Source organism: Carcharhinus amblyrhynchos, chromosome 4 (assembly GCF_965287045.1).
Source record: "Carcharhinus amblyrhynchos chromosome 4, sCarAmb.v2.hapA, whole genome shotgun sequence".
In the NCBI taxonomy this organism is placed as follows: Eukaryota; Metazoa; Chordata; class Chondrichthyes; order Carcharhiniformes; family Carcharhinidae; genus Carcharhinus; species Carcharhinus amblyrhynchos.
Genome location: NC_137327.1, coordinates 35,561,766 through 35,588,325, shown reverse-complemented (window position 1 = coordinate 35,588,325; position 26,560 = coordinate 35,561,766). Strand labels below are relative to the sequence as shown.

At 40.6% G+C, this 26,560-nt stretch overlaps 1 protein-coding gene across 7 annotated transcripts in view; it reads left to right on the top strand.

The window, feature by feature from the left end:
• The window catches only part of znf423 (zinc finger protein 423), a 377,947-nt gene that overhangs the window by 98,901 nt on the left and 252,486 nt on the right, over positions 1 to 26,560 (top strand). The window contains exon 1 of one of the 7 annotated variants that reach the window (XM_080186967.1): positions 9,408 to 9,429. The exons of the other annotated variants lie outside the window; for them this stretch is intronic. The gene's annotated coding sequence lies outside the window, so the exon portion shown is untranslated. Of the gene's footprint in view, positions 1 to 9,407; positions 9,430 to 26,560 lie in introns of those variants that run through there. 7 annotated transcript variants of the gene reach the window in all.

Genomic DNA, 26,560 nt, shown 5'->3' with positions numbered 1-26,560 from the left:
AGTATTGGTAGGAGTGACCACCCCACAATTCATGTGGAAAGGAAGTCCTGTCTGCACACTGCAGATACTTTTTATTGTATTGTTTGGCATGATCATGTTAAATGAGATTACTTTTAGAACAGATCTAACAGCTCAAAAGTGGGCAACATATGATACTGTGGGGCTTCAGCAGCAGAATTGTATTACACCGTGATCTGTCACCTCATAGCCTAGCATATCCCTTTCTGTGTTATTTCAGCAAACCAGAAGGATCACTGGTTCAATGAAGAGTGTACCTGAATATGCCTGGAGCAGTATTAGGTGTTTCTAAATGGGGTACAAATCTAGTGAAGCTATAACTCGGAACTAATGCATGCTAAACAGCAGAGGCAACTTGTTAAAGGCATGGCTGAGCAATCCCACAGCCAACAGATCAGATTAAAGCTCTACAGTAATGCCGCAACCAGTTGTGAATGGTGGTAGACAATTAAAGGGGGGAAGGTGGCCCCATGAGCACCGCATCCTCAATTATGGCAGGACCTAGTGAGTGCAACAATCAAGGCTGAAGCTTTTTGTTATGAGCTGGTAGGAAATGTTAACATTTAAAGAAAGACCTGAAAACCTTGTTTTAATCAATAGAAATATGCCACAAGATCCCTTTTTTAAATGAATTTTATTATGTATAAAGACTTAGGACAAGCATTATTAACTTAATATAGCTTATAGTTATGTATGTTTTACTCTCAGTTTTACATCTTCCATCAAGAATTTGCTTATACTTTGTGATAAAGAGTTATTTACTTCTGTAGGCATCATCCATTAGTATGCAAAGACCTCTGGAGCATTCTCAGTTCCAGCTATTCTCAGATGTAAACCTCTTTACTGAGGTCACTTCAGTCCCTTGTTTTGGTTACTTTTTCAGTGCTTTCAATCTAAACAGCTTGTTGTTTTCTTTGGCAGAAGACTCTATGGAGGATCACTATTGATTCTTTTTCTAATTTCAAACCAGGTAATCTTCCAGCTTTTCCTTCACAAAATTCAAACTGATATTATGCCTCACACACATTCCACATGGTGAATGATCAAGTTTTTTTTACACTCTGCTTACTATGTAGGTCTTTCAAATTGTCATCCACTTCGGCTATCTCTGAGTGAGTTTGCAAACCACACAGTCCAAAATGCAACTAAACCCCTGGGATATCCACAAAGAAATGTTTGGATTAATTGTTCCTCATTGGCAATTTTCTCTTAGATCTGATGGAGTAAATCTGTTTTAACCTTTTTAAACTTATAAAGCACTAACTCCCAAAACAAAAACATTTCTCTGTACTGCCTTTGTCGCAGGATCTCAGATGTCACTTCTCTAGTTCTTTAGCTAAGTAAGTCTCTCTGCTTTTTTATAGCTCCCTCTTCTATTCTAGCATTATTAAACAAATGTATGTAACTTTTTGAACTGCCATTTCATTTTAAGCTGTTCTGGTAATCTCTAAATTATTTTGATTACTTTGCCATTAAACTTTAACCTTCACAAAACTTCTAAACTCCTCTAATATATTAACATAAATCATGAACTAGATATTCACAACACTTTCAGTAATTTTCAGCCAAAACTGTTGAGTGGATGAGACATCTCAACCTCCTCCCAAGGTCCCCAGCATCATGTGTTATTGTTTAACCAATTTGAAGAACTCCACATGATATCAAGAAAAAGATGATGGCATTCTGGCTGTAGTGTTGAAGGCATGTGTTTCAGAACCAGCTGTGCTTCTAACCAAGCTGTAGAGCTACAACAGTAGCAGCGTGTTCTGTAGTTGATGGGCAGGATGAATCTAATCTGGTAAATTACTGCCCTATTGGTCTACTCTTGGTCATCAACAAAGTGATGGAGGGTTTTGCTACCAGTGCTACCAGACAACACTTATTCACCAATATCCTTTCACTGATGTTCAGTTTGCACTCTGCCAGGACCATTCAACTTCAGACCTCAATACAGCTTTGGTCCAAGCTGAATTCTAGAGGCAAGAGCAACTTCCTCATCAAGTCTGGAGAGGAGCAGGGAAAGAGGAGCACCTCCTCGTGAACTTGCTTCTGGACCTCACCAAACTCGCTATAAATTGGTGCAAGCAGTGGGCTACTATTGAGGGGGTCATCCGTCCTGACTGTCGCTCTACTGCAGCTACATTCATGGCTGGGTGTCCCTAGAGAGGAGTATGTGGTGTCCATGGGTCTTCTGTGCCCATTGGTTTCCGCAGGGAATGGGGTGCCCATTGACCCGTTTAATCACATTTTGGTTTGATGTCTTAAGCTTCATTTGTGCTTTGTTTTTGTTTTGGATGGTTCCCCTTTAAGGGACCACTTCTTTTATTTTCTCCCTCAGTTTATTTAATTTAGTTTGATTGGTTTAACTCAAAAAGAGTTGGGCCTGGCCAAACATGCTATCAAAAAGTCCAGGTCGTAGGCAACTGAGGAGGTTGTCATAGAATCTTAGAGTCTGTCCCAACCATCTTATCTGCCCATACCACAGCTACATTCGCAGTGAGTTGCCCTAGAGAAGGAGCACGCGGTCCATTGGCACTGTCAAGGCCTTCCTTCTATGCCTGTTGGGTGCCATGGGAAGTGGGTGCTTTAATGACCCCCTTAATCACGTTTTGGCTTAATGTTTTAAGTTTATTTGCCTTTTGTTTCAGGCAATATCCCTTTGAAGAGTTGCCCCTTTAATTTGTTCGAAGAGTGACCGCTCTTGACTGTGGTATCAAGGAGTCCTAGTAAAATTGAAGTCAGTGGGTATGAGGGAAAGCTGTCCACAGTCTATGTTCCACCTAGTACAAAGCAGAATGGTTGTGGTTGTCCAGAGACCAATTGTCTCAGTCCCAGGACATCATTGTCAGAGTTCCTCAGGGTTATGTTTTAGATCTAACCATCTTCTAATGCTTCATCAGTGACCTTCATTCCATCATAAGGTCAGAAGTTACATGTAATTCCATAGTGTTCAGTTCTATTCACCAATCCTCAGATAATAACGCAGTCCATGCTTCCAGGCAGCAAGATCTGAACAACATCGGGCTTGGGCTGTTAAGTAGCATGCAATATTCTTGCCACACAAGGGCCAGGCAATGACCACCTCTGACAGGAGGAAATCCAACCACCTTTTCTTGGCATTCAATGACATTACCATCACTGAATCCTCCCTCCATCATCAATATCACCACTGACTAAATGCTCCAGTGGACCAACAAGATAAAATTGTGGCCACTAGTTACAGATCAGAGGCTTGGTCCTTTATGATGAATAACTGGCCTCCTAACTCTCAACGGCTCAAGTCAGGAGTGTGATAGAATGATTTTCCACTTGATGAATACAATTACCTGAACTGATGTTCTAGCAAGCCACTTAACTAGGGAACACCAACACCAACCAGGACAAAGCAGCATACTCAAATGACACCCCATCTACCCTCTCAAACATTCACTCCCTCCATTGCGTCTCCACTGTATGCCTTCTACAAGGTGCACTGCTTTTGTCCAAAGGGGTTGGAATTCAAGAGAAAAGAAGCTTTGCTATGATTATACAGGGCATTGTAATATGTGCAGCTTTCAACTCTTTAAGAACAGACATGCCTGACCTCAAGAGAGTGAAATGAATGTTCTTTTGACTGGTTCCTGTCTTAAAAAGATTGAGTAGACTAGGCCTATTTTCCCTGGAATTTAGAAGCTTGAGGGGTGATCTGATTGAAACAGAAAATTTCAGATGGGTTTGACAGGAAAAGTGCTGAAAAATGTTTGGTGTGACGAAGAATCTACAACATGAGGGTCACAATCTTAGAAGTAAGGAGTCGCCATCTAGGACTGTGTTGAGAAGAAATCTCTTGGGTAGGTATCTTCGGCATTGAAACAGAAAAATGTTGGAAATACTCAGTGGATCTGGCAGCATCTGTGGAGAAAGAAAGAGAGTTAATATTTCAAGGCAAGGATTTTTCTTCAGAACAATTGATCAGATTTGCAAACCAAAAGTGAGTACAATACTACAGGTGTGATCACACCAAAAACCATACACAATTGTAGCAAAACCTCTTTACTCCTGTACTCGAGCTCCGATGCATTCAGGCCAACATGCTATTTGCTTTCCAAATCTGCTTGCTATTCCTGTATGCTAACTGCATGCTTTGTGAAGTACACTTCAGAACAAATGGTGAGACTAGGAAGAAACTATATTTCCTCTTTTTTTTGTGTGTAGCATATCCATTTAAGCACTTTGATCCTTTAAATCTTTTTATACATGGGTATACACATCTGGTAACTTAAAGGACTATCCTTGAGCTTGCTCTGCTGGAAATTTCCTTGTTGTGGCCATGCAACTTAGAAGGAACATTGGCAATAAGTAACATTAACTTCGATCATGTTGTTTACTTAATATTATAGTTGTGCTGATTGGATAATAGATTTAGTTTCGCAGCAGAATGTATATTCAACATTACTACAATCTATTGCCCAGCTTAATGTGAGAATTGCCATACGAGCACTGGTAGCAAAATTACAAAAATGTAATTCGGCAATTCCTCTCTGCACATTTCTGTATCTCACTGCAAATTGCACACTTGAATTTCAGTAAGCAGAAACATACAAAGGCAAATCAAATCAGAGAGTTAAATTTCTGTATCTCACTGCAAATGGCACACTTGAATTTCAGTAAGCAGAAACATACAAAGGCAAATCAAATCAGAGAGTTAAATACGTGGCTGAAAGACTGGATTGGGAGAAGTGGGTTCAGGTTCGTGGGGCACTGGAACCAATACTGGGGAAGTACCCGAACTGTGCTGATGTTCTAGGCAGCCACATATCTAGAGAAGTAGAGATGGTTTTAAAGTAGATTGTGGAGGCAAGGGATCAAATTTAAGAAAATGTATAAAATCAAAGAGCAGAAATAAGGGAACTGAAAAATGGACCATGACAAGGAAGAAATAGAGGTGCGGGTTTAACAGTAAATCAACAGATGAGACTTTAGGTTTAAAAAGGATAAAACTGAAAGCTTTATTTGAATACACGTAGCATCTAACCAAAGCAGATAAACTGAAGAGTGCACATAGAAATAAATAAATACAATTTGATAGCCAATGCAGAGACATGGCTATAGGAGGACATGGATTGAGACATGACTATTGAATGGTACAGGGTATTTAGGAAAAATAGGAAGCGAGGAAATAGTGAAGGGCTAGCTGTTAGTTAAAAATTAATAGTTAATGTTATTAGCACATTGAGACAGATGATCTAAGTTCTGGAAACCAGGATGTGCAAGCTGGATAGGGATGAGAAGTGGTAATGGCAAGAAGTCAGTTATGAGTGTCATATGCAGGCCCCCTATCAGTAACCACATGGTAGAATGGAGGAGAAACATAGTTGGAGCTTGTTAGAAAGGCACAGAGAGAATCATGGAAGATTGAAATTTACGTATTGACTAGAAAAGTGAGATGGGCAAAGATGGCGAGATGCAGAGTTCATTGAATGCTTTCAGGATAATTCTGGAGCCAACCAGAGAGCAGGCTGTACTGGACCTAATATTGTGCAATGAATTGGGAATAATTAAGTTAAAGGTGCCCCCCCCTCCCCCCAGGGAGCAGCAATCATAATATGAATGAATTTTACATTCAGTTACAGAGAGGAGTGAGTAGAGACTATGTTTTAAGCTTAAATGAGCACAATTATGAGGACATAAAAGTTGAGCTAACTAAAGTGAATTGGCAAATTAGGTTGAAGGGTAGGTCTATAGAGATGCAGTGGCAAACATTTGAGGGAGTATTTCTGAATGCACAGAATAAATACATTCCAGTGCATGATTAGAAAGTCCAAGGGATGGACCTATCATCTGTGGTTAACTAGAAGGATCAAAGATAGTATCAAACTGAAAGAAAAAGTATATAATTGTGCAGACAGGTGTAAGGTCAGCAGATTGGACGGAATGTATGGAACCGCAAAGGATGATCAAGAATGAGGAGAGGAAAAATTATAGTACGAGATTAAGCTCGCCAGAAATATAAAAAGGAATGAGTTTTTTTATGAGTCTGGCAAGTTGATAAAGGAAAACAAGGGGATGGTAGAGGAATTAAACAGGTATTTTGCACCAGTCTTCACTATAGAGGATACAAGTAACATTCCAGAAGCAACAATAAACTAGTAAATGGAAAGGAGGAAGGAACTCAGGAAAATTACAGTCACCTGAGAAGTAAGTGGTACTGAATAAATTGTTGAAGCTGTGGACTGACAGGAGCTTGGGTTCTTAAAAGAAGCATCCAGTGAGATAGGTGATGCATTGGTTTTAATTTCCTAAAACTGCCTAGATTGAGGGAAGGTCCCATTAGATTGGAAGATAGTAAATGTAACTCCATTATTCAAAAAGGGAGGGAGACAGAAAGTGGGAAACTATACACCAGTTAACAACATCTATCAGGGAAAATTTTAGAAGCTATTATTAAAGAAGTTATAGCAAGGCACTTGGATAAGCTCAAGGTAATCAGGCAGAGTCAACATGGTTTTGTTAACATAGATTTGTATCCGCTGGAGTGTGGAAGAGTAAGATGAAATTGATCGAAACATGTAACATATTGAGGGGGCTTGACAGGTTTGATGTGGAGTGGATGTTTCCTGTTGTGGTAGAATCCTGAACTAGGGGTCACTGTTTAAAAATAAAAGTTCAACCATTTAAAATGGAGATGAGATGTAACTTTTACTGAGGGCCATGAATCTTTGGAACTGTTTTTGAGAGGATGGTGGAAACGGTCTTAAATATTTTAAAGGCTAAAGTTGATAGATTCTTAACAAGCAAGGGAGTGATAGATTATGGGTGTTTGGTGGGATGCAGATTTGAGGTTACTAATAGATCAACCATGATCACATTAAATGGCAGAGCAGGCTCAAGAAGCAGAATGGGTTAGAATGTCAGTTGACACAGGAACCAGAGTATCCATAACCTTGGAGCAACTTTGCCAAATATGCTTAAGAGAAGTTAGTTATTTGACACGGTAGTCAGATTATTTACGTCTTCTGAATTAATATCAATCGTGGTCTTTTTAAAATAACGAGATTTGTGACAAGTACCCTAAGTAGTAGTTCTGCCTCATCAAATGTTTGCATAACAGAAACTATAAATGGTGCTTTTGCAATTGCATAGCTTCATCATTCTAGCAGGACACATTCTGTTTCAATTGTACCTGTCCTAATAAAATTGCATGTAATCCAAATTATGGTACTGTTACTACTTTTGTATTTTGGTTAAAGCTTATATTGGAATATGTAAATTGATAATCCGTTCAATGACTGCATGAGATGTAGAGTGGAGAAATGAGGTGCCTCTGGCAACAGATCTTAGTAGGCAGATCTGTTGTGATGTATAATGCATTCCATGATCTGTGACTCAAGGCCATAGTTGGCCTCTGCATTGTCCCTCATCTTCCATTGAAGGAACAAGTGGCCATGTTGTCCAGACACGATGCAAATTTTGTTAAATGTCATCCACGTTCTTCAAGGGGGGTTGAAGCACAGGACTTATTCTGTTGGGTCAGTGATGAGCTGGTGGTCCTTTTATGTGCAATGTGTTCCACAATTCCATCCATCTGGATAGTGGGTAGATACCAGCTGTATGAATATTAGCTGTTGTTTGCCGGAAAAGGCAGCATGATTTTAAGCACTTGGTGGATTTTTTACATCTGTGTAAATGGGAAGATTTGATGTTGGATGATTTTGTTTTCCTTCATATGAAACACAATGGCAGAGTGACAGTTGGCATGTGGGACAGTATGAAATAGCAGCTAGGGCCACTTAAACCTGAAAGTGCCCTCATAGAGGTGCTTTGCTGAATGCTGACGATCTTTGTTGCGGTTGCAGGTTCATGAGGAAGAGTAGCATTCAGGAACAGAATAGTCTTGGGCCACTGATATTGTGTAAAGTTTTCTGGCTGTACTCTCCTGTGACATTTTAGTGAGTTTATGGACCAGATCGACCCTGGTTTTATTTTTAGGCTAATATTGATGACATTAGGCTGATAGCTGAGGGTTGGGTGAGTGTTGTGGATATATTGCTGCCTTCAAAAGGACTTGTTGAGTTCTTTCCTGGCAGCATTCTTGTTCTTGATTGGGATGTAGTTGCAGGTCCAGTAGGTCCCAAGATATGTAAGTCAGCTGGATTCGCCATGGTAAATGCATAGAATTGTGGGGATAGGTGAAGGTGAGGGTCTGGGTGGGGGTGCTATTCCGGAGAGTCAGTGCAGATTCAGTGGGATGGATGGCCTCTTTCTACACTGCAGGGATTCTATGGTAAGGCCAGGTCACTGTTTCCTTTAGTGTTATGCAAATGGCAACACACAATTTCATTGATTATAGATAAACTTCCAGGTGCGTCCACTGTATAGCAACTGTGAATATTGACCCCTGTAAAAGATCATTGTTGAGTGTCCATGTTTGTCTCATAAAAACATAATAGGAGCAGGAGTAGGCCATCTAGCCCTTCGAGCCTGCCCCGCCATTCAACAAGATCATGGCTGATCTGAAGTAAATCAGTTCCACTTCCCTGCTTTCTCCCCATAACCCTTAATTCCCTTGTCTGTCTGAAACCTATCGACCTGTGACTTAAATATATTCAACATGGTAGCCTCCACCACTTCAATGGGCAAAGAATTCCAGAGATTCACCACCCTTTGAGTGAAGAAGTTCCTCCTCAACTCCGATCTAAACTGCCCACCGCCCCCCCTTATTTTGAGGCTGTGCCTTCTAGTTCTGCTATCCTTTCTAAGCGGGAAGAATCTCTCTACCTCTACCCTATCTAGCCCCTTCATTATCTTGTAAATCTCTATCATCCCCCCCTCTAAATCCCCCCCCCCCCAAGCCCCAGCCTTCTAAACTCCAACGAATACAGACCCAGTCTATTCAATCTCTCTTCATAAGCTAACCCCCTCATCCCCAGTATCAGCCTGGTGAACCTTCTCTGTACTCCCTCCAAGGCCAGTATATCCTTTCGCAAATACGGGGACCAAAACTGCACACAGTACTTCAGTTGCAGCCTCACCAGTGCCTTGTACAGTTGCAGCAAGACGTCCCTGCTTTTATATTCTATCGCCCTTGTGATAAAGGCCAATATTCCATTTGCCTTCTTGATCACCTGCTGCACCTGCAGACTGGGTTTTTGCGCTTCGTGCACAAGGACCCCCAGGCCCCTCTGCACTGTAGCATGCTGCAGCTTTTCACCCTTTAAATAATAATCCCTCCTACTATTATTTCTACCAAAGTGGATAACCTCACATTTGCTAACGTTATACTCCATCTGCCAGGTCCTCGCCCACTCACTCAGCCTATCCAGATCTCTGCAGACTTTCCACGCCTTCCACGCAGTTTGCTTTTCCATTCATCTTCGTGTCATCAGCAAATTTTGTTACCCTACACTCAGCCTCCTCCTCCAGATCGTCTATGTAAGTTACAGTAAACTCACAAGTTACAGTAAATGATGCCATGGGAGATTTCTTAGTAGACATCACTATATTCACCATGTATTTATCTGTCACATCTTTGGATAGCATTTTAATTTCTGTGTCACTTGCAACTTAATCGTCTCAAATTTACTATTTCTAAGAAAACAAATTATTCCTTCAAAAATGTTTGGCTTGTATGGAAGGTCAAGAGCTCAGCTGCAAAATGCCTGTGACTTCACTATCATTTGCTAGCTTGCCAATGGTACTTTGTCTCCTCCAGTGGTACTGGAGGTATGGTACCACACTATTTATATTGCAGCATTGCTTCCAGTATTGGAGCTGCTCCCAGGGGCCATGATGCTTTATGTAATTGAAGCGAAAATGGCTTTGTGGCTCCTATTATTTGAACCATGAATAAGGTAGTAACTTCTAAATTTTGTGAATAGCAAATGCATGGATTTGTTTGGTACGGTGACATTTGGGTTTAAAAATTGATATGCGTAATCATTGCATTTGCCAGCTTAGAAGTTAGCTTCACTTGCTAACCTTTTCACCATGCACCACCTCTGCACAGGAATCTGAGATGGGAAGACTGAAGAATGAAACATTAACAAAAACCTCTAAATATTGCATTTAAAAAAAAAGTTTGTAATCCTTTTGGAAGTACACAGTAACATCACAAAGTGAACAATGAGTGTGATTGTGGGACCTTTCCTTGATTGACAGATGTGATGTTTCTAGGCTTTGCTGCAGTGCTGTGTATTTGAGTCATTAATGGTTTATAGATTTGCACTTGTGATTTTCCCAAGATGTAGCTCCTGGAACTTAGCTCTGCCTTTGTGGAAAGTGGCAAATACAAACTGAGTACTACACAAGTGGGAGGGTGTGCAGGCCATGTATTATTTATTTCTTCAGGAATTGTTCTCATTGCAAAATGATGCTTTCTATTCTCTCCTAGATAAAGTGCACTGTTAAGCCCTGCTTTCTAGGTGTATGTATTTTTTTAAAGTATGGATAAATCAATAAATAACATATCGATTGCAACAAAGTTTTCACGTGTTTCATGTCATGTTTGTCCCTGTCCATCTTGTCTTAAGAGGTGATCCTTTGATTGGTGGTCAGTCTAGGCTACCTCGTCCAACTGTTGATTATTCATGTATCAGCAACTTGTTCGGCATGGAGCTTCACAGTCAAGTCTGATCAGATTGGCTAAGTGCCAGTAAGTGCTTCCAGATAAAAACTTTAAGGATTGTGATTATGTTGATTTCCCCCCCCCCCCTCCCTAACCTACAGCCATAGAGGCAAGTTGTTCTGCTATAGCCTGACCAGATCAGATAGTTCAGTGCAGTTTTGATTTGTAAGTTAACAATAACTTCTCTAACTTGTTGCCATCTTTTCCCTAGATTTCACTAACATATATTATCAGTGTGCCTGGTGTACAATGTTTTACACACCTCCTTAGTTATCTTTGTGGAATATCCATTTTCTCTAAAATGTTATCAATGCATGCATTCAAACTAAAGTCTGTCTTGTACATTTATTGTCAAAACATTGGTTGCTGTGATACTATTCAAAAATCAAGTGTTACATTGCATCCCTAAACTGACAGTTCAAACTTTTCACTAATTGCTATTCTCACTCAGGCCTACAATGGTTACTGTTGGAAATGGAGAAAATGACATTGCTCTTACAGGAACTGTACAATTTGAATGTTTTGAAATGGCATGTTATGTTGTCAGTTAATGTATATGGTGTGATGCTTTATTGAAAAGTTGTGAGCACAATCTTTCCCGCATACTGTTCATCTATTGAAGTAGCATTGGATCTCATCCCCAGTGCGATTTGAAGCCACCATAGTCTTTTTAACATTACAGCTTGAGGTGAGAAGGCTTTGATTTGTTAATTTATACTGTCTATTTAGAAGGACTGCTTTGCTTACTCTATTTTAGTAAGCAAATAACTGAAGTACATGCTATATAGCCTCTATTGTTACTAATTATTGCAGTTCAAGGAGATTCAGTATCACCTGACTAGTTGTGTCAAAAAATTACATTGTTTTGTGAATGATATTGTACTATTTACTAATTTACAAAGAAGCATATAAAATAAGAGCAGGAATAGGCCGTTTGGCTGTTCGGGCCTGCTCTGCTATTCATCATGAGCATCGCTGATCATCCAACTCAAAAGCCTGATTCTGCTCCCCCCCACCTCCAATATCTTCTGATCCCTTAGCCCCAAGAGTTATATTTAACTTCTTCTTGAAAACACACAATGTTTTGGCCTCAATTGCTTTCTGTGGAAGCAAATTCCACAGGCTTACCACTCACTCGATGAAGAAATTTCTCCTCAATTTGGTCTTAAAAGCTTCACCCCTTATCCCTAAACTATGACCTCTGATTTTGGACAACCCCACCGTCGGGAACGTCCTTCCTATATCTACCCTGTCTAGTCCTGTTGGAATTTTATAGGTTTCTATGCAGTTCTCCTCTCATTCTTCTAAACTTGAGCAAATATATTCCTATCTGACTCAAATCTCTCCTCATACACTATTTCCACTGTTCCAGGAATCAGCCTGGTAAATTTTTGCTAGACTCCCTTTTATAGCAAGAAAATTCATCCTCAGATTTGGAGAACAAACTGCACACAATATTCCAGGTGTGGCTCCACCAAGATCTGTATAATTGGAGCAAGACATCCTTGATCCTGTACTTGAATTCTCTTGCTATGAAGGCCAAATTTAATAATGTATTTAATGTTTTAATAGTCAACAGATTATTATAAGAAATCTTGTTTTATAGAAAGACAACAGTAAAATTCATCAAATTTATCTATATTAAACACAGTGTTTCTGATTCTAATGAGTTAACTTTGGGAAACATTTGAATGGGGCCTCAACTGTTTACCATTTACATAGATGATCTGGAGGGAGGGGGCTGAGTGTAGGGTAACAAAATTTGCTGATGACACAAAGATGAGTGGAAAAGCAAATTGCGTGGAAGGTGCGGAAAGTCTGCAGAGAGGTCTGGATAGGCTGAGTGAGTGGGCGAGGACCTGGCAGATGGAGTATAATGTCAGCAAGTGTAAGGTTATCCACTTTGATAGAAATAATAGTAGGAGGGATTATTATTTAAAAGGCGAAAAGCTGCAGCATGCTACGGTGCAGAGGGACCTGGGGGTCCTTGTGTTCGAATCACAAAAACCCAGTCTGCAGGTGCAGCAGGTGATTAGGAAGGCGAATGGAATGTTGGCCTTTATAGCAAGGGGGATAGAATATAAAAGTAGGGACGTCTTGCTGCAACTGTACAGGGTACTGGTGAGGCCGCAACTGGAGTACTGTGTGCAGTTTTGGTCACCGCATTTGCAGAAGGATATATTGGCCTTGGAGGGAGTGCAGAGAAGGTTCACTAGGCTGATACTGGAGATGAGGGGGTTAGCCTATGAGGAGAGATTGAATAGACTGGGTCTGTACTCGTTGGAGTTTAGAAGGTTGAGGGGGGATCTTATAGAGACATATAAGATAATGAAGGGGATAGATAGGGTAGAGGTAGAGAGATTCTTCCTGCTTAGAAAGGATAGCAGAACTAGAGGGCATAGCATCAAAGTAAGGAGGGGGGGGTGCAGTTTAGACCAGAGTTCAGGAGGAACTTCTTCACTCAAAGGGTGGTGAATCTCTGGAATTCTCTGCCCACTGAAGTGATGGAGGCTACCTCGTTGAATATATTTAAGACACGGGTAGATAGGTTTCTGATAAGGGAATTAAGGGTTATGGGGAGAAAACGGGAAAGTGGAACTGATCCACTTGAGATCAGCCATGATCTTGTTGAATGGCAGGCAGGCTCAAAGGGCTAGATGGCCTACTCCTGCTCCTATTTCTTATGTTCTTATATTTTCTTTTAATCTTCTGCTCATCAAGGTAAAAGCTGTTACTACCAGGGAATAGATCATTTCCAGTGTCAAACACCAATGTATCAGCATTGAGCACTCCAAGTCTAAGTAAAACATAAGAACATAATAAGTTTAATCCATTTGAAAATGCACCTTCACTACAACCGCAAAAGAACAAATTGGAGCATTGTGACATTTTTATATTTCCTACACCAGCCATCAGGGAGTACTTTTCTGAGGTTCCACTCTCAACGCCTTGCTAGAAAAGAGTTTGGGTTAAAGTTTGAACCATAATGCTAGGGTTAATTCTATACTTCACACTTCTGTTTAGCAAGGATTTGAGCTTGGAGCAAAATCCCTTTTTAATGGAGCTACTATGTTTACTGTTCCAATGCAAAGCCATCTATATGGGTGCAGGCAAACTTGGAATTTCAGAAATAATTGTTTTGCAGTTAGTCCTATATATTGTTATGACTAGCCACAGATGAAGTTACTCAAAAGATGTTGCTCCAGGCAAGACCCTTAATTTGTAACCATGTGGTTGGGTTACCCCCAAATTGTTTAAAACCCAAGTGAGGAGAGTTGACTGGCTTTGTGTCTTTATTCAATCCAACAAGATTTAACTGAATAAGGTTCCTTTCACTTGGGCAGCTTTTCCAAACCCAACAGTTCTGTTTAAAAAGGAGCCAATTTCACCAGACTTTCTTGAGTTAAGATAAAAAAAGTTTGTTAACTACTATGAAGGTGAGAAAAAATGATAAAACACCTACATTCTTGAGTCTTAATGTAAGTAACTATAAATCAAACCATGTATGGAACAGTCCTTGACTTGCAAAAAGATGGCCATTATGAATTGATCCTTGTATAGTTGATTTCTGCAGATAAGTAGTTCATTTTTCAGTTCTGTAGTTTGATAGAGATACTTCAGTCCTTTGTCTCAACTGCAACACTTTTTGCTGGCTGGTTGACTTCCACAATCAGAGAGAATTTTTACCCATTTTTTGCAGGAAGATTGCTATCTCCTTATGGCAGGGGCACTGCTCCTGGGACTGTATCACACGCCTTCAGTGTTGAAACTTCTAGCTGGTTTTCTTCAGTGGGCGCACACACACTCCATGCGTGCGCTTTCTCTCTGCGTGCGCACTCTCTCTCTCTCTCCGTGTGCTCGTGCTCTCTCTCTCTCTCTGCACGCGCGTGCTCGCTCTCTCTCTCTCCGCGCGTGCTCTCGCTCTCTCTCTCCGCGCGTGCTCTCGCTCTCTCTCTCCGCGCGCGCTCTCGCTCTCTCTCTCCGCGCGCGCTCTCGCTCTCTCTCTCCGCGCGCGCTCTCGCTCTCTCTCCGCGCGCGCTCTCGCTCTCTCTCTCCGCGCGCGCTCTCGCTCTCTCTCTCCGCGCGCGCTCTCGCTCTCTCTCTCCGCGCGCGCTCTCGCCCGCCCTCTCCGCGCGCGCTCTCGCCCGCCCTCTCCGCGCGCGCTCTCGCCCGCCCTCTCCGCGCGCGCTCTCGCCCGCCCTCTCCGCGCGCGCTCTCGCCCGCCCTCTCCGCGCGCGCTCTCGCCCGCCCTCTCCGCGCGCGCTCTCGCCCGCCCTCTCCGCGCGCGCTCTCGCCCGCCCTCTCCGCGCGCGCTCTCGCCCGCCCTCTCCGCGCGCGCTCTCGCCCGCCCTCTCCGCGCGCGCTCTCGCCCGCCCTCTCCGCGCGCGCTCTCGCCCGCCCTCTCCGCGCGCGCTCTCGCGCGCTCTCGCCCTCTCGCCCTCTCCGCGCGCTCTCGCGCGCCCGCCCCCTGGCTCGCGCACACACTTCCTCTTTTACACGCCCACTCACTCTCACACTCTGGCAGATCAGGCAGACTGTGGGCAGCTCTTCGAGCTAGCTTTTAATCCCCTTAATATATATTCCAACTGAAAACCCAGGATACATTAATTGGTCTAGATAAGCAAACCCAGAATCCTTGAGATGAGATGGTCATTATGTTCCTTTGTCTTCACTCGAGATGATGTCAACTTTTGGATTATTTTAGAAGTACCTTGTTTGGAAATAGACAGGGGTCCCATTGTCCCTTAGGGATCCATCTTGCAGCCATGCCTGCCAGTGGCTAACTGTTGTTAGGAAAACAAAGGTAGTTTAAGGAATTTTTGTTTGTATTGGTAGGCATTTGACATAAGGTATTGTTTTAAGTGGGTTTAATTTAATATTTATGTGCCTGGAAGGGTAACACCTATAGTTAGTATCTTACTGGACAAAGGTATTTGTATGTGTGGGGATTGGTTTCAATTCCAACTGTGTTTCTATTGTGCTTAGAGAAGATTATGATGTGACGAGTAAATAAGAGTTGTGGTTGCTTAGCGGTGGGAAGCCTTATACGGTATAAAAACTTCTGAATTTGGTTTTTAGAGCTTAATTTGTTTGCAGTTGGAGACAGAACACTCAGCTCTGCCAGAAGAAAGACTGGCTAGGACTAAGGAGCTGCACGGAGGCAGACTTTCCAAAGAACCAGATAACCAGGGAATTGGGACATACATAATGTCTTAAGAAGACTGAAGCTAAGAGAGCGGAAATCAAGGAATTCTTTGGGAGAACCCAAGGGGAACCATAAGCAATGTAGTAACCGGACTTGATGTGGGAAAGCAGACTTCAGAGGTAAATCAAAAGTTTGATGCCAATCCACAAAGCAAAAATTAAAGCAATTGTGAACAGTTTGCAGAACAGTCAAGACAAAGAAATCTTAAAGAGGAAGTGGTAAAGCCTGGTTTTGTTTTAAAGTGAAGTAAAAACTTTGTTTAAAACAGTCATTCAGCAAACTTGGACTGGATTTCAGAATGCAAAGCATTAATGGAAAGCACTATTGTGAAGGAAGATTTTAATGTGTGTTTTTGGGACTGGAGTTTGGAAACTATCATATGACAATCATCTGGGAGATTCTGAGGAAAAATCCACATTTGACTACAGCCATCTTGTGTGATCAAGGTGACATGTTACTGAGACAAATTGTTACGAGAAAATTTGTAATCTGTGTTAATCATAAAATTAATGTGCATTTGTTAAACTAAAGGGGAATAATGAGTATTTTATCATAATCCAATCTTTTCATGTTGAATAATTTTTTTTGTTGTTACAACTAATTAGCGGTCCTGTCATTCTATTCCTGCACATTTTATTGAAAACAGTAAAGGTTATGGGCTTTTGAGCCAGGATTCCGATCTGCAATCTTGCCGTCCATTTATAACATCAACTGGGATTCTAACATTGTACATTCTCAGCCACCTTCGGGGTTTGTGCCTATTTTAAAATATAAAATTCGAGTCTCAAGTCCAATATTCCAGTGTATAAATTCCAGGGTGTCTTCCCCATCGTAACACTTTATTTCTTCTTGGAATAAAATGAGATTCATTCTCATTTCATTACTAAAGGGAGGAAATATTTACAAAATAACAAAACAAATTTGTATACGCATTCGATCTCAGAGCAATGGCCAATATTATCTCTTCTCAGTCCTAATTGGGCTTCCTTTAATAAAGTTCTATATTTCCATGTATATATTCCATGGTTTACTCTTTCCATTATCATAACAATATACCGTAATAGTTTGCAGTGCATCTGTCTCTTTAAGAAGATTGTGCTGTTATTGTTTCTGCACATCCCAAGTAATCCCATGCCATTTGTCTTCAGGACTATTTCAGCTATTGCGTCATCACTTGGACTTGTGCTGTCAAAAGTACAAAACCCACTCTACAATTCCACATTTGGTGTCAACCTGTGGACACAGAAATTGATTCTAATCTTGGGCCTATTAGCTTGTGGCAGAATTCTTTAAAAATGAATGACGGCAAGTTTTAAAATTCTTCTTAGTTTCTGAACACACTTTTTATCCCTCTCGGTCGGCATAGGCATTGGAGGCATTCCCTCCAATGCCTATCCAATTCTCCTTAAATCTTTCCATATGTCTGTCTCCCTCTCTTCGACACACTTGCCAGCCTTAGGATAAAATAGCTTAATCTAAGTAGTTGATGCCCTCCTGATCCAAGATGGAGCTTACACAGTCTGTCCCAAAGTTTCAGGCAATCTCAAACATTTCATGAACATTCAATTTAATTAATTGCTTAAAGATTTTAAGTTATATCTTTCCTTCTCTTCAGAATTAAGAATGCTAGACTTTTTAACCTTTCCTTGTAGCTGTAATGATTACACTCAGTTTTGCTGCTTGCCCTTTTCTGCACTGTTTGCAGTCCTTGCTGTGATACCGTGCCCAGAGTTAGACACAATACTCCAAGTCTGATAATTTGAAAAGCAATATTTAGAATAAATGACAGCAAGCCATAAAATTAGTTTATTTCCTTATTGGGTGATAATTTGCCTGACACATTTTGGCCACTGAATTAAAAATAGTTTGTAATAGAAGTGTTAATATAAATTCCCGAGCTCATGTTAATGAAGGCAATTCCTTTAATTGGAATGAATTTGTTACAAAACCTGTTTTGCTGATGCCAATGGTCAAGATTAAGATATAGGTCATTTCCATGCTGATATAGTGGGAGGCTACCATTTGAAAATGATCTTGTGCAGTGCAACATGGTGGAGATGTACACCATGGTTAGCTTGTACTACCTCTTGAGCAATCAATACACAATATTGGTTTGACTTTCTCAAGATGGTTGTCACTTTAAATGCCTGGATGTAACTGTCTCAGGCTGGTTTTTTTGCCATAACATATGGAAGCCTGCTGGAAATACTCAGCAGGTCTGGCACCATTTGTGGAGAGAGAGAGAGAAAATGAGTGAGACAGGGTGGAATTTTGTGGAGGCAGCAAGGGTTTTACCTGTCTCATTTTTGGAAGGCCCACTGTATCTTGTTCCACCCAGGCACTTAACACTCCAGGGGTAGGCCTTTCCCTGGGATCAAGGAGGCCAAGGGCAAATGTCCTGCCTGCCAAGATCTGCTAGCCAATCGCAGACCAGCAGTTCTATTGAACAGTGAAGCCATTGGGGAGTAATTGGCTATTGCCGTTTTGATGCTCACCTGAGGCCCAGGATGATCACTGGATCCAAAGCTACATGTGAGTAATGATGGGAACAGGAGTCACGGGATTTGGGAATGGCAGCAAGTGCAAGGAGTGACTTTCAGTGGGTCTGCTCTTCTGCAACAAGGTCCCTTAAACAGGCAATAGAATGCTATTAAGTAAAGGAACTCACCTGCTCTCCCACCTGCAACCCAAGCAGTCTTGCATGGGGTTTTGCTTGTCCTGCCGCTTGCATGGGTTAATACCAGCAGGGAAGCGATCAGGCCCTTTATCAGACATTAGTTGCTGACTTTAGGGTTTAAGTTGACAGTGGGAGTGGGAAGGCTATCCATGGGTCTTACTGCTCTGACCTCAAATTGAGGTGGAGGTGGGATGGTGGCAAGGTCTCCTTCTGCACAGGTTTGCTCCCCCCCCCGCCAACATTTAATTCCCCCACCTCTAAAGTCACCACAGGGCTGGCACAAGACTCTGCCGCACATAGTTAACTTTTCAGGTCATGACCTTTCATCAGAAGTGATTTATAACTGGTTGCCGACGATACAGAATTAGGTACGATTGAAGGAGACATTTTTTTAAAGTCAATAATTTGCAGGCATCAGGAGGGTAATCTTCATGATTTACACGTGAGGGAATAGAGTGGCTGACTTAATTGTTCATGTGTATTAAAGTTGACTGACACCAATCTTTCAATGTGAATAGGTCAACCCAGAGCAGTATAGCACTGCAGGAAAGCCTACAATAGCATACGTTTTATGGCCAACTGTTTCATTATGATATTGAAGGAGTAAATAAGTGTACCAACCTTTTGGAACTGCAAGCAGGTTTATATGTCACTTTGACTAGTGCCACTGAAACCTCTTCCTCGTACTTGGAAAAAGCCAGTAGCCAAAGGTTAATGACTGCTGTAACCTTAACAGCCAAAGGCAGAACAGTTGAAATCGCTGAGGATCCCTCTAAAACTGGAGCCAGCAAAGCACATATCTCAGTAATTACCTCCCTAGTGAGCTTAACTTCCAAATGTACTGCTCCTCAGAAAAGGCCAGGTAATTCTTGTACAGCCTTTCAAATAAGGCTATCTAACTCCTGGCATAGAGTGTGACCAAACCTCCAATTTCTTCTCCAAAAAGCTGTCTGTGATATATGGCATCCAGTAAAGCTGCATTTATTCTACTGACATTTTCAAATATGTTATGCCTGATATTGCATCTTATTTCAAAGTTTCAAATATGCACAGTTACTTAAATTTAGTGAAGGAATTCTGTCTGTCACCAAATTGCTGTTTCCAGTTTAACAGCATAAGCCGTTTGTCACTTTGTACAATTATGTTGAATGGCTGTAATAGCGGTCAAATATCTTTAATGCCAGCCCTGAAATTTTGTTAGAGCATGATTGGCCAGTAAAATTGCTAACATATTCAGTGTCCTGAGATTTTATTTACTTCTTGGTCAGTTCCAGATTCCTGTCAATTTCCTTTTCAACCTTTCTTGTCCTTCTTTTGCTGGAGTAGTTTCCCAGGCACTGGTTACTCTCCCTCTTGTTCAAGTGATCATTCCTAATGCAGGAACGAAGATTGTCAGTATTGAGAAGGCATTCAGGGGGAAAGGGAGTTGGAAATTTGATCCCAAATCAGGAGACTGAGATATGGGAAAGATATGTAGAAACTGGCTTGTTGATTTTTAAGAAGGTCACTTGAAAGTTAGCCTGGTGGATGTTTATTATATTAAAAGGTGGGAGGGAAGCATTGAGTATGATGATGCTCAGCTGGAATATGAATGCATTGGGCAAGCCAAATGGATCCACATGTTTTCCTGTCTGTCACTTTCAGTAACATTTCTTGTCCTTCATTATTTTTAAGTAGGGGCAAAGTCAGAATGATTAAAACATCAGAAAGTTCAACATCACTCATTGATCAATAGAAGAAACAGGAAATATATGGAATGGTGAGGTAAAATGAAGGCTTTAGAATCATTTAAGAAATAGCTGGGTTCATTGGGAGGGAGGGGAGTCTTGATGAGCTAAGATGGGGGTGACAGGCCTCCAGTTTTATTTATCTTATCACAGCATTGTGTTCCTAAAGTCCACATATACTTCCAGTTGAGATTATTGGATAGTCATCTGGAGTTGGAAATTTGGCTGACTTTACCCTCAACCCAGTGGTGCTTTAAAGCCAATTGTTGTGACTCAAGCATTGTGCTGGTTGCGATAACATTATAGAACATAAATCGCTAATTTAACCTGGAACCTTCCTGTTCTATATAGCTTAGATTTGAAATGCTTCTGCAAGCAGCCATTGGCCAGTTTTTAGACTTTTTAAAAAGCATACAAAAAGTTGTGAAATAAGAATTTAGTCAATTAGTGTATAATTGTAATCCGTCTAGAATTTGAAATTATGACCTAAAATTTCACAAACATAAAATGAAATTTTATAAAATGCCAACTGATTTCTGAAGAGCAGAAGTGTTCCCTTTTTAGTTTGGATTGGGTAAATTATGGATGGCCCAAAGTTTAAATTTTAGATTATTTGATTGGGTTTGCATATCTGAAGCTGAGTTTGACCTTCTGTAAATCTGGAAAAAGTTTTGCTTTATTTTTGTAAAGTGAAATATGAAGACTTTAAGGCTTATCTCTTAAATAACAAAGTGATTACAACTAATTGATTGGATTGCAGAGCAATAATACAATGTAGCAAATTTGCAATATCATTTTTAATTAGGCCTCTGTAGGCTTAAACTAATTGACAATATTTGGCATCTACTGAGGTAAAATAAATCAGTATTTTCCCAAATTGAAGCACAGTCATGACACTTTAGGAGATGATTTAAGTTTCAACTGCGTGATGTTTTGAAACTCTGGTCAAATTAGCATTATTTTAATGTTGTTACTCCACATATCCTTTGTTGAGCTAGGTTGATCTTGCTTAGATTTGACTGACATTCCCACCTGTTACCACTTTGCTTGATTACAATTTTATTTAAGAGAGAATGGGCAAGGAATTTTTTTGTTTTTTTGAAATGATCTAGAATGATAAATATGGAATATGATTAGAATGGGCTAGGTGACCATTTGTCTTTTTGAACACTCAATTTTGTATTCTCAGTGCAATTGGTGAGGCAGCTCATATTTTTGGCTGTATGGAGCACCATCTCTGGGTTTAATGATTTTTTTTCTTTGGACTGTTCAATTATTACAAATGTGATTATTACTTACGTTACTAGCAGGATTCCAGAGCACCGTCTCCCAAGAACAACTGCAGTAGATACCAGTGTATTGTGAGCTGAAACAAGCGGATGTTTTATAATGACAGCTACTGAAAAATCTTGTCCAACATCTTCAGCTTAGACTGAGCATTTTAAAATAATGTATGAACAAAGTGCACAGAAGTCAGGAAAAGATTAATTTATCACCAATGAATTCTATCCAGTTTTCTGTAAACATGCTGATCTGTAGCATGATTTAATTTTCAGAAGAGGGAACAAAACTGTAGAATTGACAAAGCCAACAAATTGTAGAACATATGATACAATTAAGATGTTATCTTGAGTTGCAAATCTATATATTAACAAATTTCTTGACATATTACAACCAATTACATGGCATTGGCGTGGGGTTCAGAGCAGCACAGTAATTGATCATGAAGTTGTGAATAGCTTGGCATTTCCTTCACTTTCCAATTGTGCAGAAGATAAGGTATTCAGTGAGAAGAAGGATATTGAACAGTGAAATCTATCTATCTTTCCAATAGAGTGGACTTGACTGATGATATAGAACCACAGAATCTGTGCAGTGCAGAAGGAGGCCATTCAGCTCACCAAGTCTGTACGACTCTGAACAGCATTTTACCTGGGCCTACCCTATGACCATAACCCCATGCATTTAACATGGCTAATCCACCTAATTTACACATCTTTGGACATTCGAGGCAATTCAGCATGGCCTGTCCATCTAACCTGCATATCTGAGCAATCGGAGGAAACCCATGAAAACACTGGGAGAAAGTATAAATTCCACACAGTCACCCAAGGCCAGAAGTGAACCCAGGTCCCCGGCACTGTGAGGTAGCAGTATTAATCATTGTGCCACTGTGATATGGCCTCAGTGGCCAAAGTCACAAGCCTGCCGAACTGGTTGAACTCTTAAACAGAATCCTGGCAAGGTAATAACAAAAAGAAGGAAACATTTTATTTAAAAACAAAAACCCTTAAAATAATGTGTGCATCATCTTTGGAGCAGAAGAGGGGGACTGAGGGTAGGTTATGATGCACTGCATCAGGATATCTAGATTGTGATTAGGGACATGAAGTAGGCTCAGTCAGTTGAAGCATCTGTGGAGGATCCCAATTACACAAAAATAATTTTGAATGATTTTTGTGTTGGTTAAACTCTGTGAACACGAGTCAAAGGGTTTCCGTAGGTTAGTAGCAAAGTCTAACTATTCTGCTGCACTTCAACAGATTTATGAGGGCATTCTCAAGACCTGGAAAAAATACTATAATATGATAGCTGCTCGACTACTAGTAACCATTTGTGTGGAAGTTGGAAAAGCTAGTGCAATGTTCTGAACAGCCAGGGGATCTTAATGAATCAGTTCAACAGGAGATGATGGACTTGCACCACATGGCAGGTGTGATTGATATCTGTGAAGTACTGCTAAAAGCTGCTTCATGGTGAGAGGATGGGGAAAGGCAATGGTTGTGGACATTGTTGCTGAGCATTTGTCAAATTGCCATAGTGATTCTGTTCTGAGGCAGGGAAGTAGGATTCTGTTTGAGGCATCCACAACATTGGTGTTCTAGAGATTGTTTTTTTTCCCCTAAAGGTTCTAGTGAAACCAGAATTTACAATTAAACCACATGATGGCTCTCTGAGGGGGTTATTTGGATTGTATTGACATTTATATTCAACAACACAAAATGGAATTAAAACCAACAATCTAGAGATTTTGTTATTATGGTGAATGTGTGGAGGCATTGTGGCTTCATATAAGATTACACATTAGGAAGTGTAAGAAACTTTTTTATATTGCTTTGTGATTTACATAAGGGCTTTAAGCTCTTGTCTTGTGCAGTCCTTTATGAAGAGGGCTCATTAAAGTTATACAAGTATGTGGCCAAATCTTTGTTTTTATTAGCATGCACATTCCAGCTGCAAAGGCTCCTGCAAGGTTAGCTGGGTGCCTTACGGAGCCTAACTGAAGTGAAGTGAGGCAAAGCTATCCATTGTCATCCATTTTTTTCAGTATTACCCTTATACTATGTTGGGAAAATGTAAAGTCTTATCTCAGTGTCAGACACATTTTTGAAAGAATTGTGTTTTATTTTGCAAATTCCCTCCTAACCTCTCTATCTTTGAGATACTCTTTAAAATCCACCTCTTTGATCAAGCTTTTGCTTATCTGTTTTCAGATAATCTTATGTAGTTCAATATCTAATTTTGTTTTCTAACATTTCTGTGAACTGGCTTGAACATTTTATTACATTGAAGGTGCTATATAAAAATAAGTTTTTGTTAAAGAATGTCTTATTCATTCATCTGGCAGTCCACTGCATCCTGACACCTTGAACAAATGGTTAATCGGTGGGATTTAATGTTGGGCGTCCAAAGTGAAATGTTATAGAATAATTTTTAACTGTTGTTTGGGAGATCTAATGGGGCATCCCTTTTTTATACTGCAGAGCTGTCATTCAATGCTGACTATATGCTTGCATGTTTTGCATTAAATTGTTGCAATGTCAACTCAGTCGTTTTGGTAGATGGGATTCTGGGGGGTGCCAAGTTGAGCTTCGATATAGTTCTTTGGGATTGTGCTCAAAAGGACAAAAGAAGGCATTTTCTGCTTCTTGTTTCACTTGGTGACAACATGTCTTCACGCTGGTTCAGCTTTTGTCATTCAAGATGTGCACTCAAACAATGGCCCTTTATGCCCAGAGCTTCAGGGCATTCAAGTTCAAGGCTTTCTTTGATCCATGTGTAAGACTTGGTGAGAGATATTGACGGATAGACTAGAATCTGGGGATTGGCAGAAGTGCCCTTAGGATTCCCTTATGGAATTCCTGGAACCCAGAGTTTCAAGGTAAAACCATTTCCACATAGCAAAATACTATACACCTTAGGATGGGAAGGAGAGATAGGTAAACGGAGTCATTTTCAGGTTGAGTTAACTAACACACATATGATAGGAGTTCGAAATGCGCACAGATGAATCAAATATCAGAAATTAGATTAGCTGCCTTCAACAAAAAAACTGTTTGAATGAGTATAACACCAAAAGCTGTATCAAAATATAGGTCAGTTGGAGCCAAAGGTTTGAAAACAACCTTTGGACTACCATAGAAGTCCTAATCTTGCTGTTACAAGAGATCTTCAGGGAAGCATCCTCAACCCAACCATTTGCAGTAGTTTATTAATTACCCCATCCCTCTGCCACAAACTTAGATATAGGGCTATAAGCAGATAGTTCTGTGGTGTTCAGCCTCCCTTATTGTTCCTTCATTAAAGAAGTAGCATTTGCTTGTTGTAAGATTTTGGTTATAATTCAGTAGGTCTGAAGAAATCTTCATAGTAATACATAGGTTGACTCTAAGTAGTATTTACAAATTTACAGTAAAGGGTACAAGCCATGAATTATCTGCATGCTCGATGGTCCACATGACTGTCTACTTTAATCTGACCCTGGGTGTGGGTCATGTGTTCTCTTACATTCCTGTGTGGGTGGTACTGTACTCAATCCCATATTCATGCTATGGTATGCTACTGTCTAAGTATTTATCCATTGTATTTTGTGATTATAGGGCAAAGGGCAATATGTAAGCAGGAACTAGGAGAACACGTTCTTCAAATTGTGCCATGCTCTCTTCCATGTTCAGGCTTTACAGAAGCCAGCAATTGGGGTCTTGGTTTATTAATTGCTCAGAAAGGGTGTACCACTGACAATGCAACACTGTCTTAGTATTTCACTCAGATACTGGCACTCTGCAGCCTTCTATCTGGGGTATTAATACCACTGAGGATGCATGAGGAGTCTGGTGTCCATCCTGATATTGATTTGTATTTGCTGCTCTGTCTCTGCTTGTGAATAGTTGGGTTAGCCTGCAAATTAGACATTGGATTTCACATTTTTTGTAGACAGATTTCTTTCTGTTGTGTTCTAGTTTGTCTGCTGTGGCTTTGGCTAACGCAAGAGATCCTATTCTTCAATGAGGACCCTTATTTTGTTGCCACTAGTGATGTGTTGTTATCCTCAGTGCACCATCTCTGGAATTCTCTGCCCGTTGAAGTGGTGGAGGCTGCCTTGCTAAATATATTTAAGACGCGGGTTGATAGGTTTTTGATAGGCAAGGGGATTAAGGGTTATGGGGAGAGGGCGGGAAGGTGGAACTGAGACCCAACGGATCAGCCATGATCTTACTGAATGGCAGGGCAGGCTCGAAGGGCTAGATGGCCTACTCCTGCTCCTATTTCTTATGTTCTTATAGTTTGTCTTAATCCTTTCATTGTTATTACAAACATACACTTTCATTGTTATTACTACATTATCAGTACCCAATCTCCCCCCCGCCATTCAACCCTTGAATTCAAAGTTCAGGCAGTCTAGAGGCCTTATAACCCTCCCATGTCTCATTAGCACTACTGTCAGAGGAGCAGTAGGTTCTGTTGCTGTTGGATCTTCCCAAGGTTTGGAGGTTGTTCTTGCATCTGAGTAGGTTTTCATTCTTTACTTCCATTCTTTCTATTGAACCACACTTAGTCAGTTTGGCTAATGCATTGGTAAGTGGTTGCTATCCGAATTACGTTTCTTGCAAGAAGGACAGACATTGTATTCACTTGCTTGTCATTTCTTTTACTTCCTCTATTGTATAGGTCATGGCAATGGATGCGGAAGCTTACTTTTCAGCTGTTCCATACTTTTACCCAAATGTTTGCACGCTTTTTTTTTGCCTGCTTTTTGAGCTTATGTATTTTTCATTAGCTGTAGTAAGTTGAGTTGTATCTGTTTCATAGTTATCTGTGGAACTCTTATATAAGTTTGATAACTTCACCTGGGCATTCCATCCTGTTTAGAATCTTTCTTTCAGGATGACTACTCCTTGCTCTCTACTTACAATTTATCTAATCAGCTTTCACAAGTCTGGATTTGCTCTTCCATATTGCATATCTCAACCATCGTGTTCAGATTGGACTGAAGTTCAAGAAGTTCATCAGTTTTTGTTATTAATTCTGCTTTCAAATAACTGTTTCTG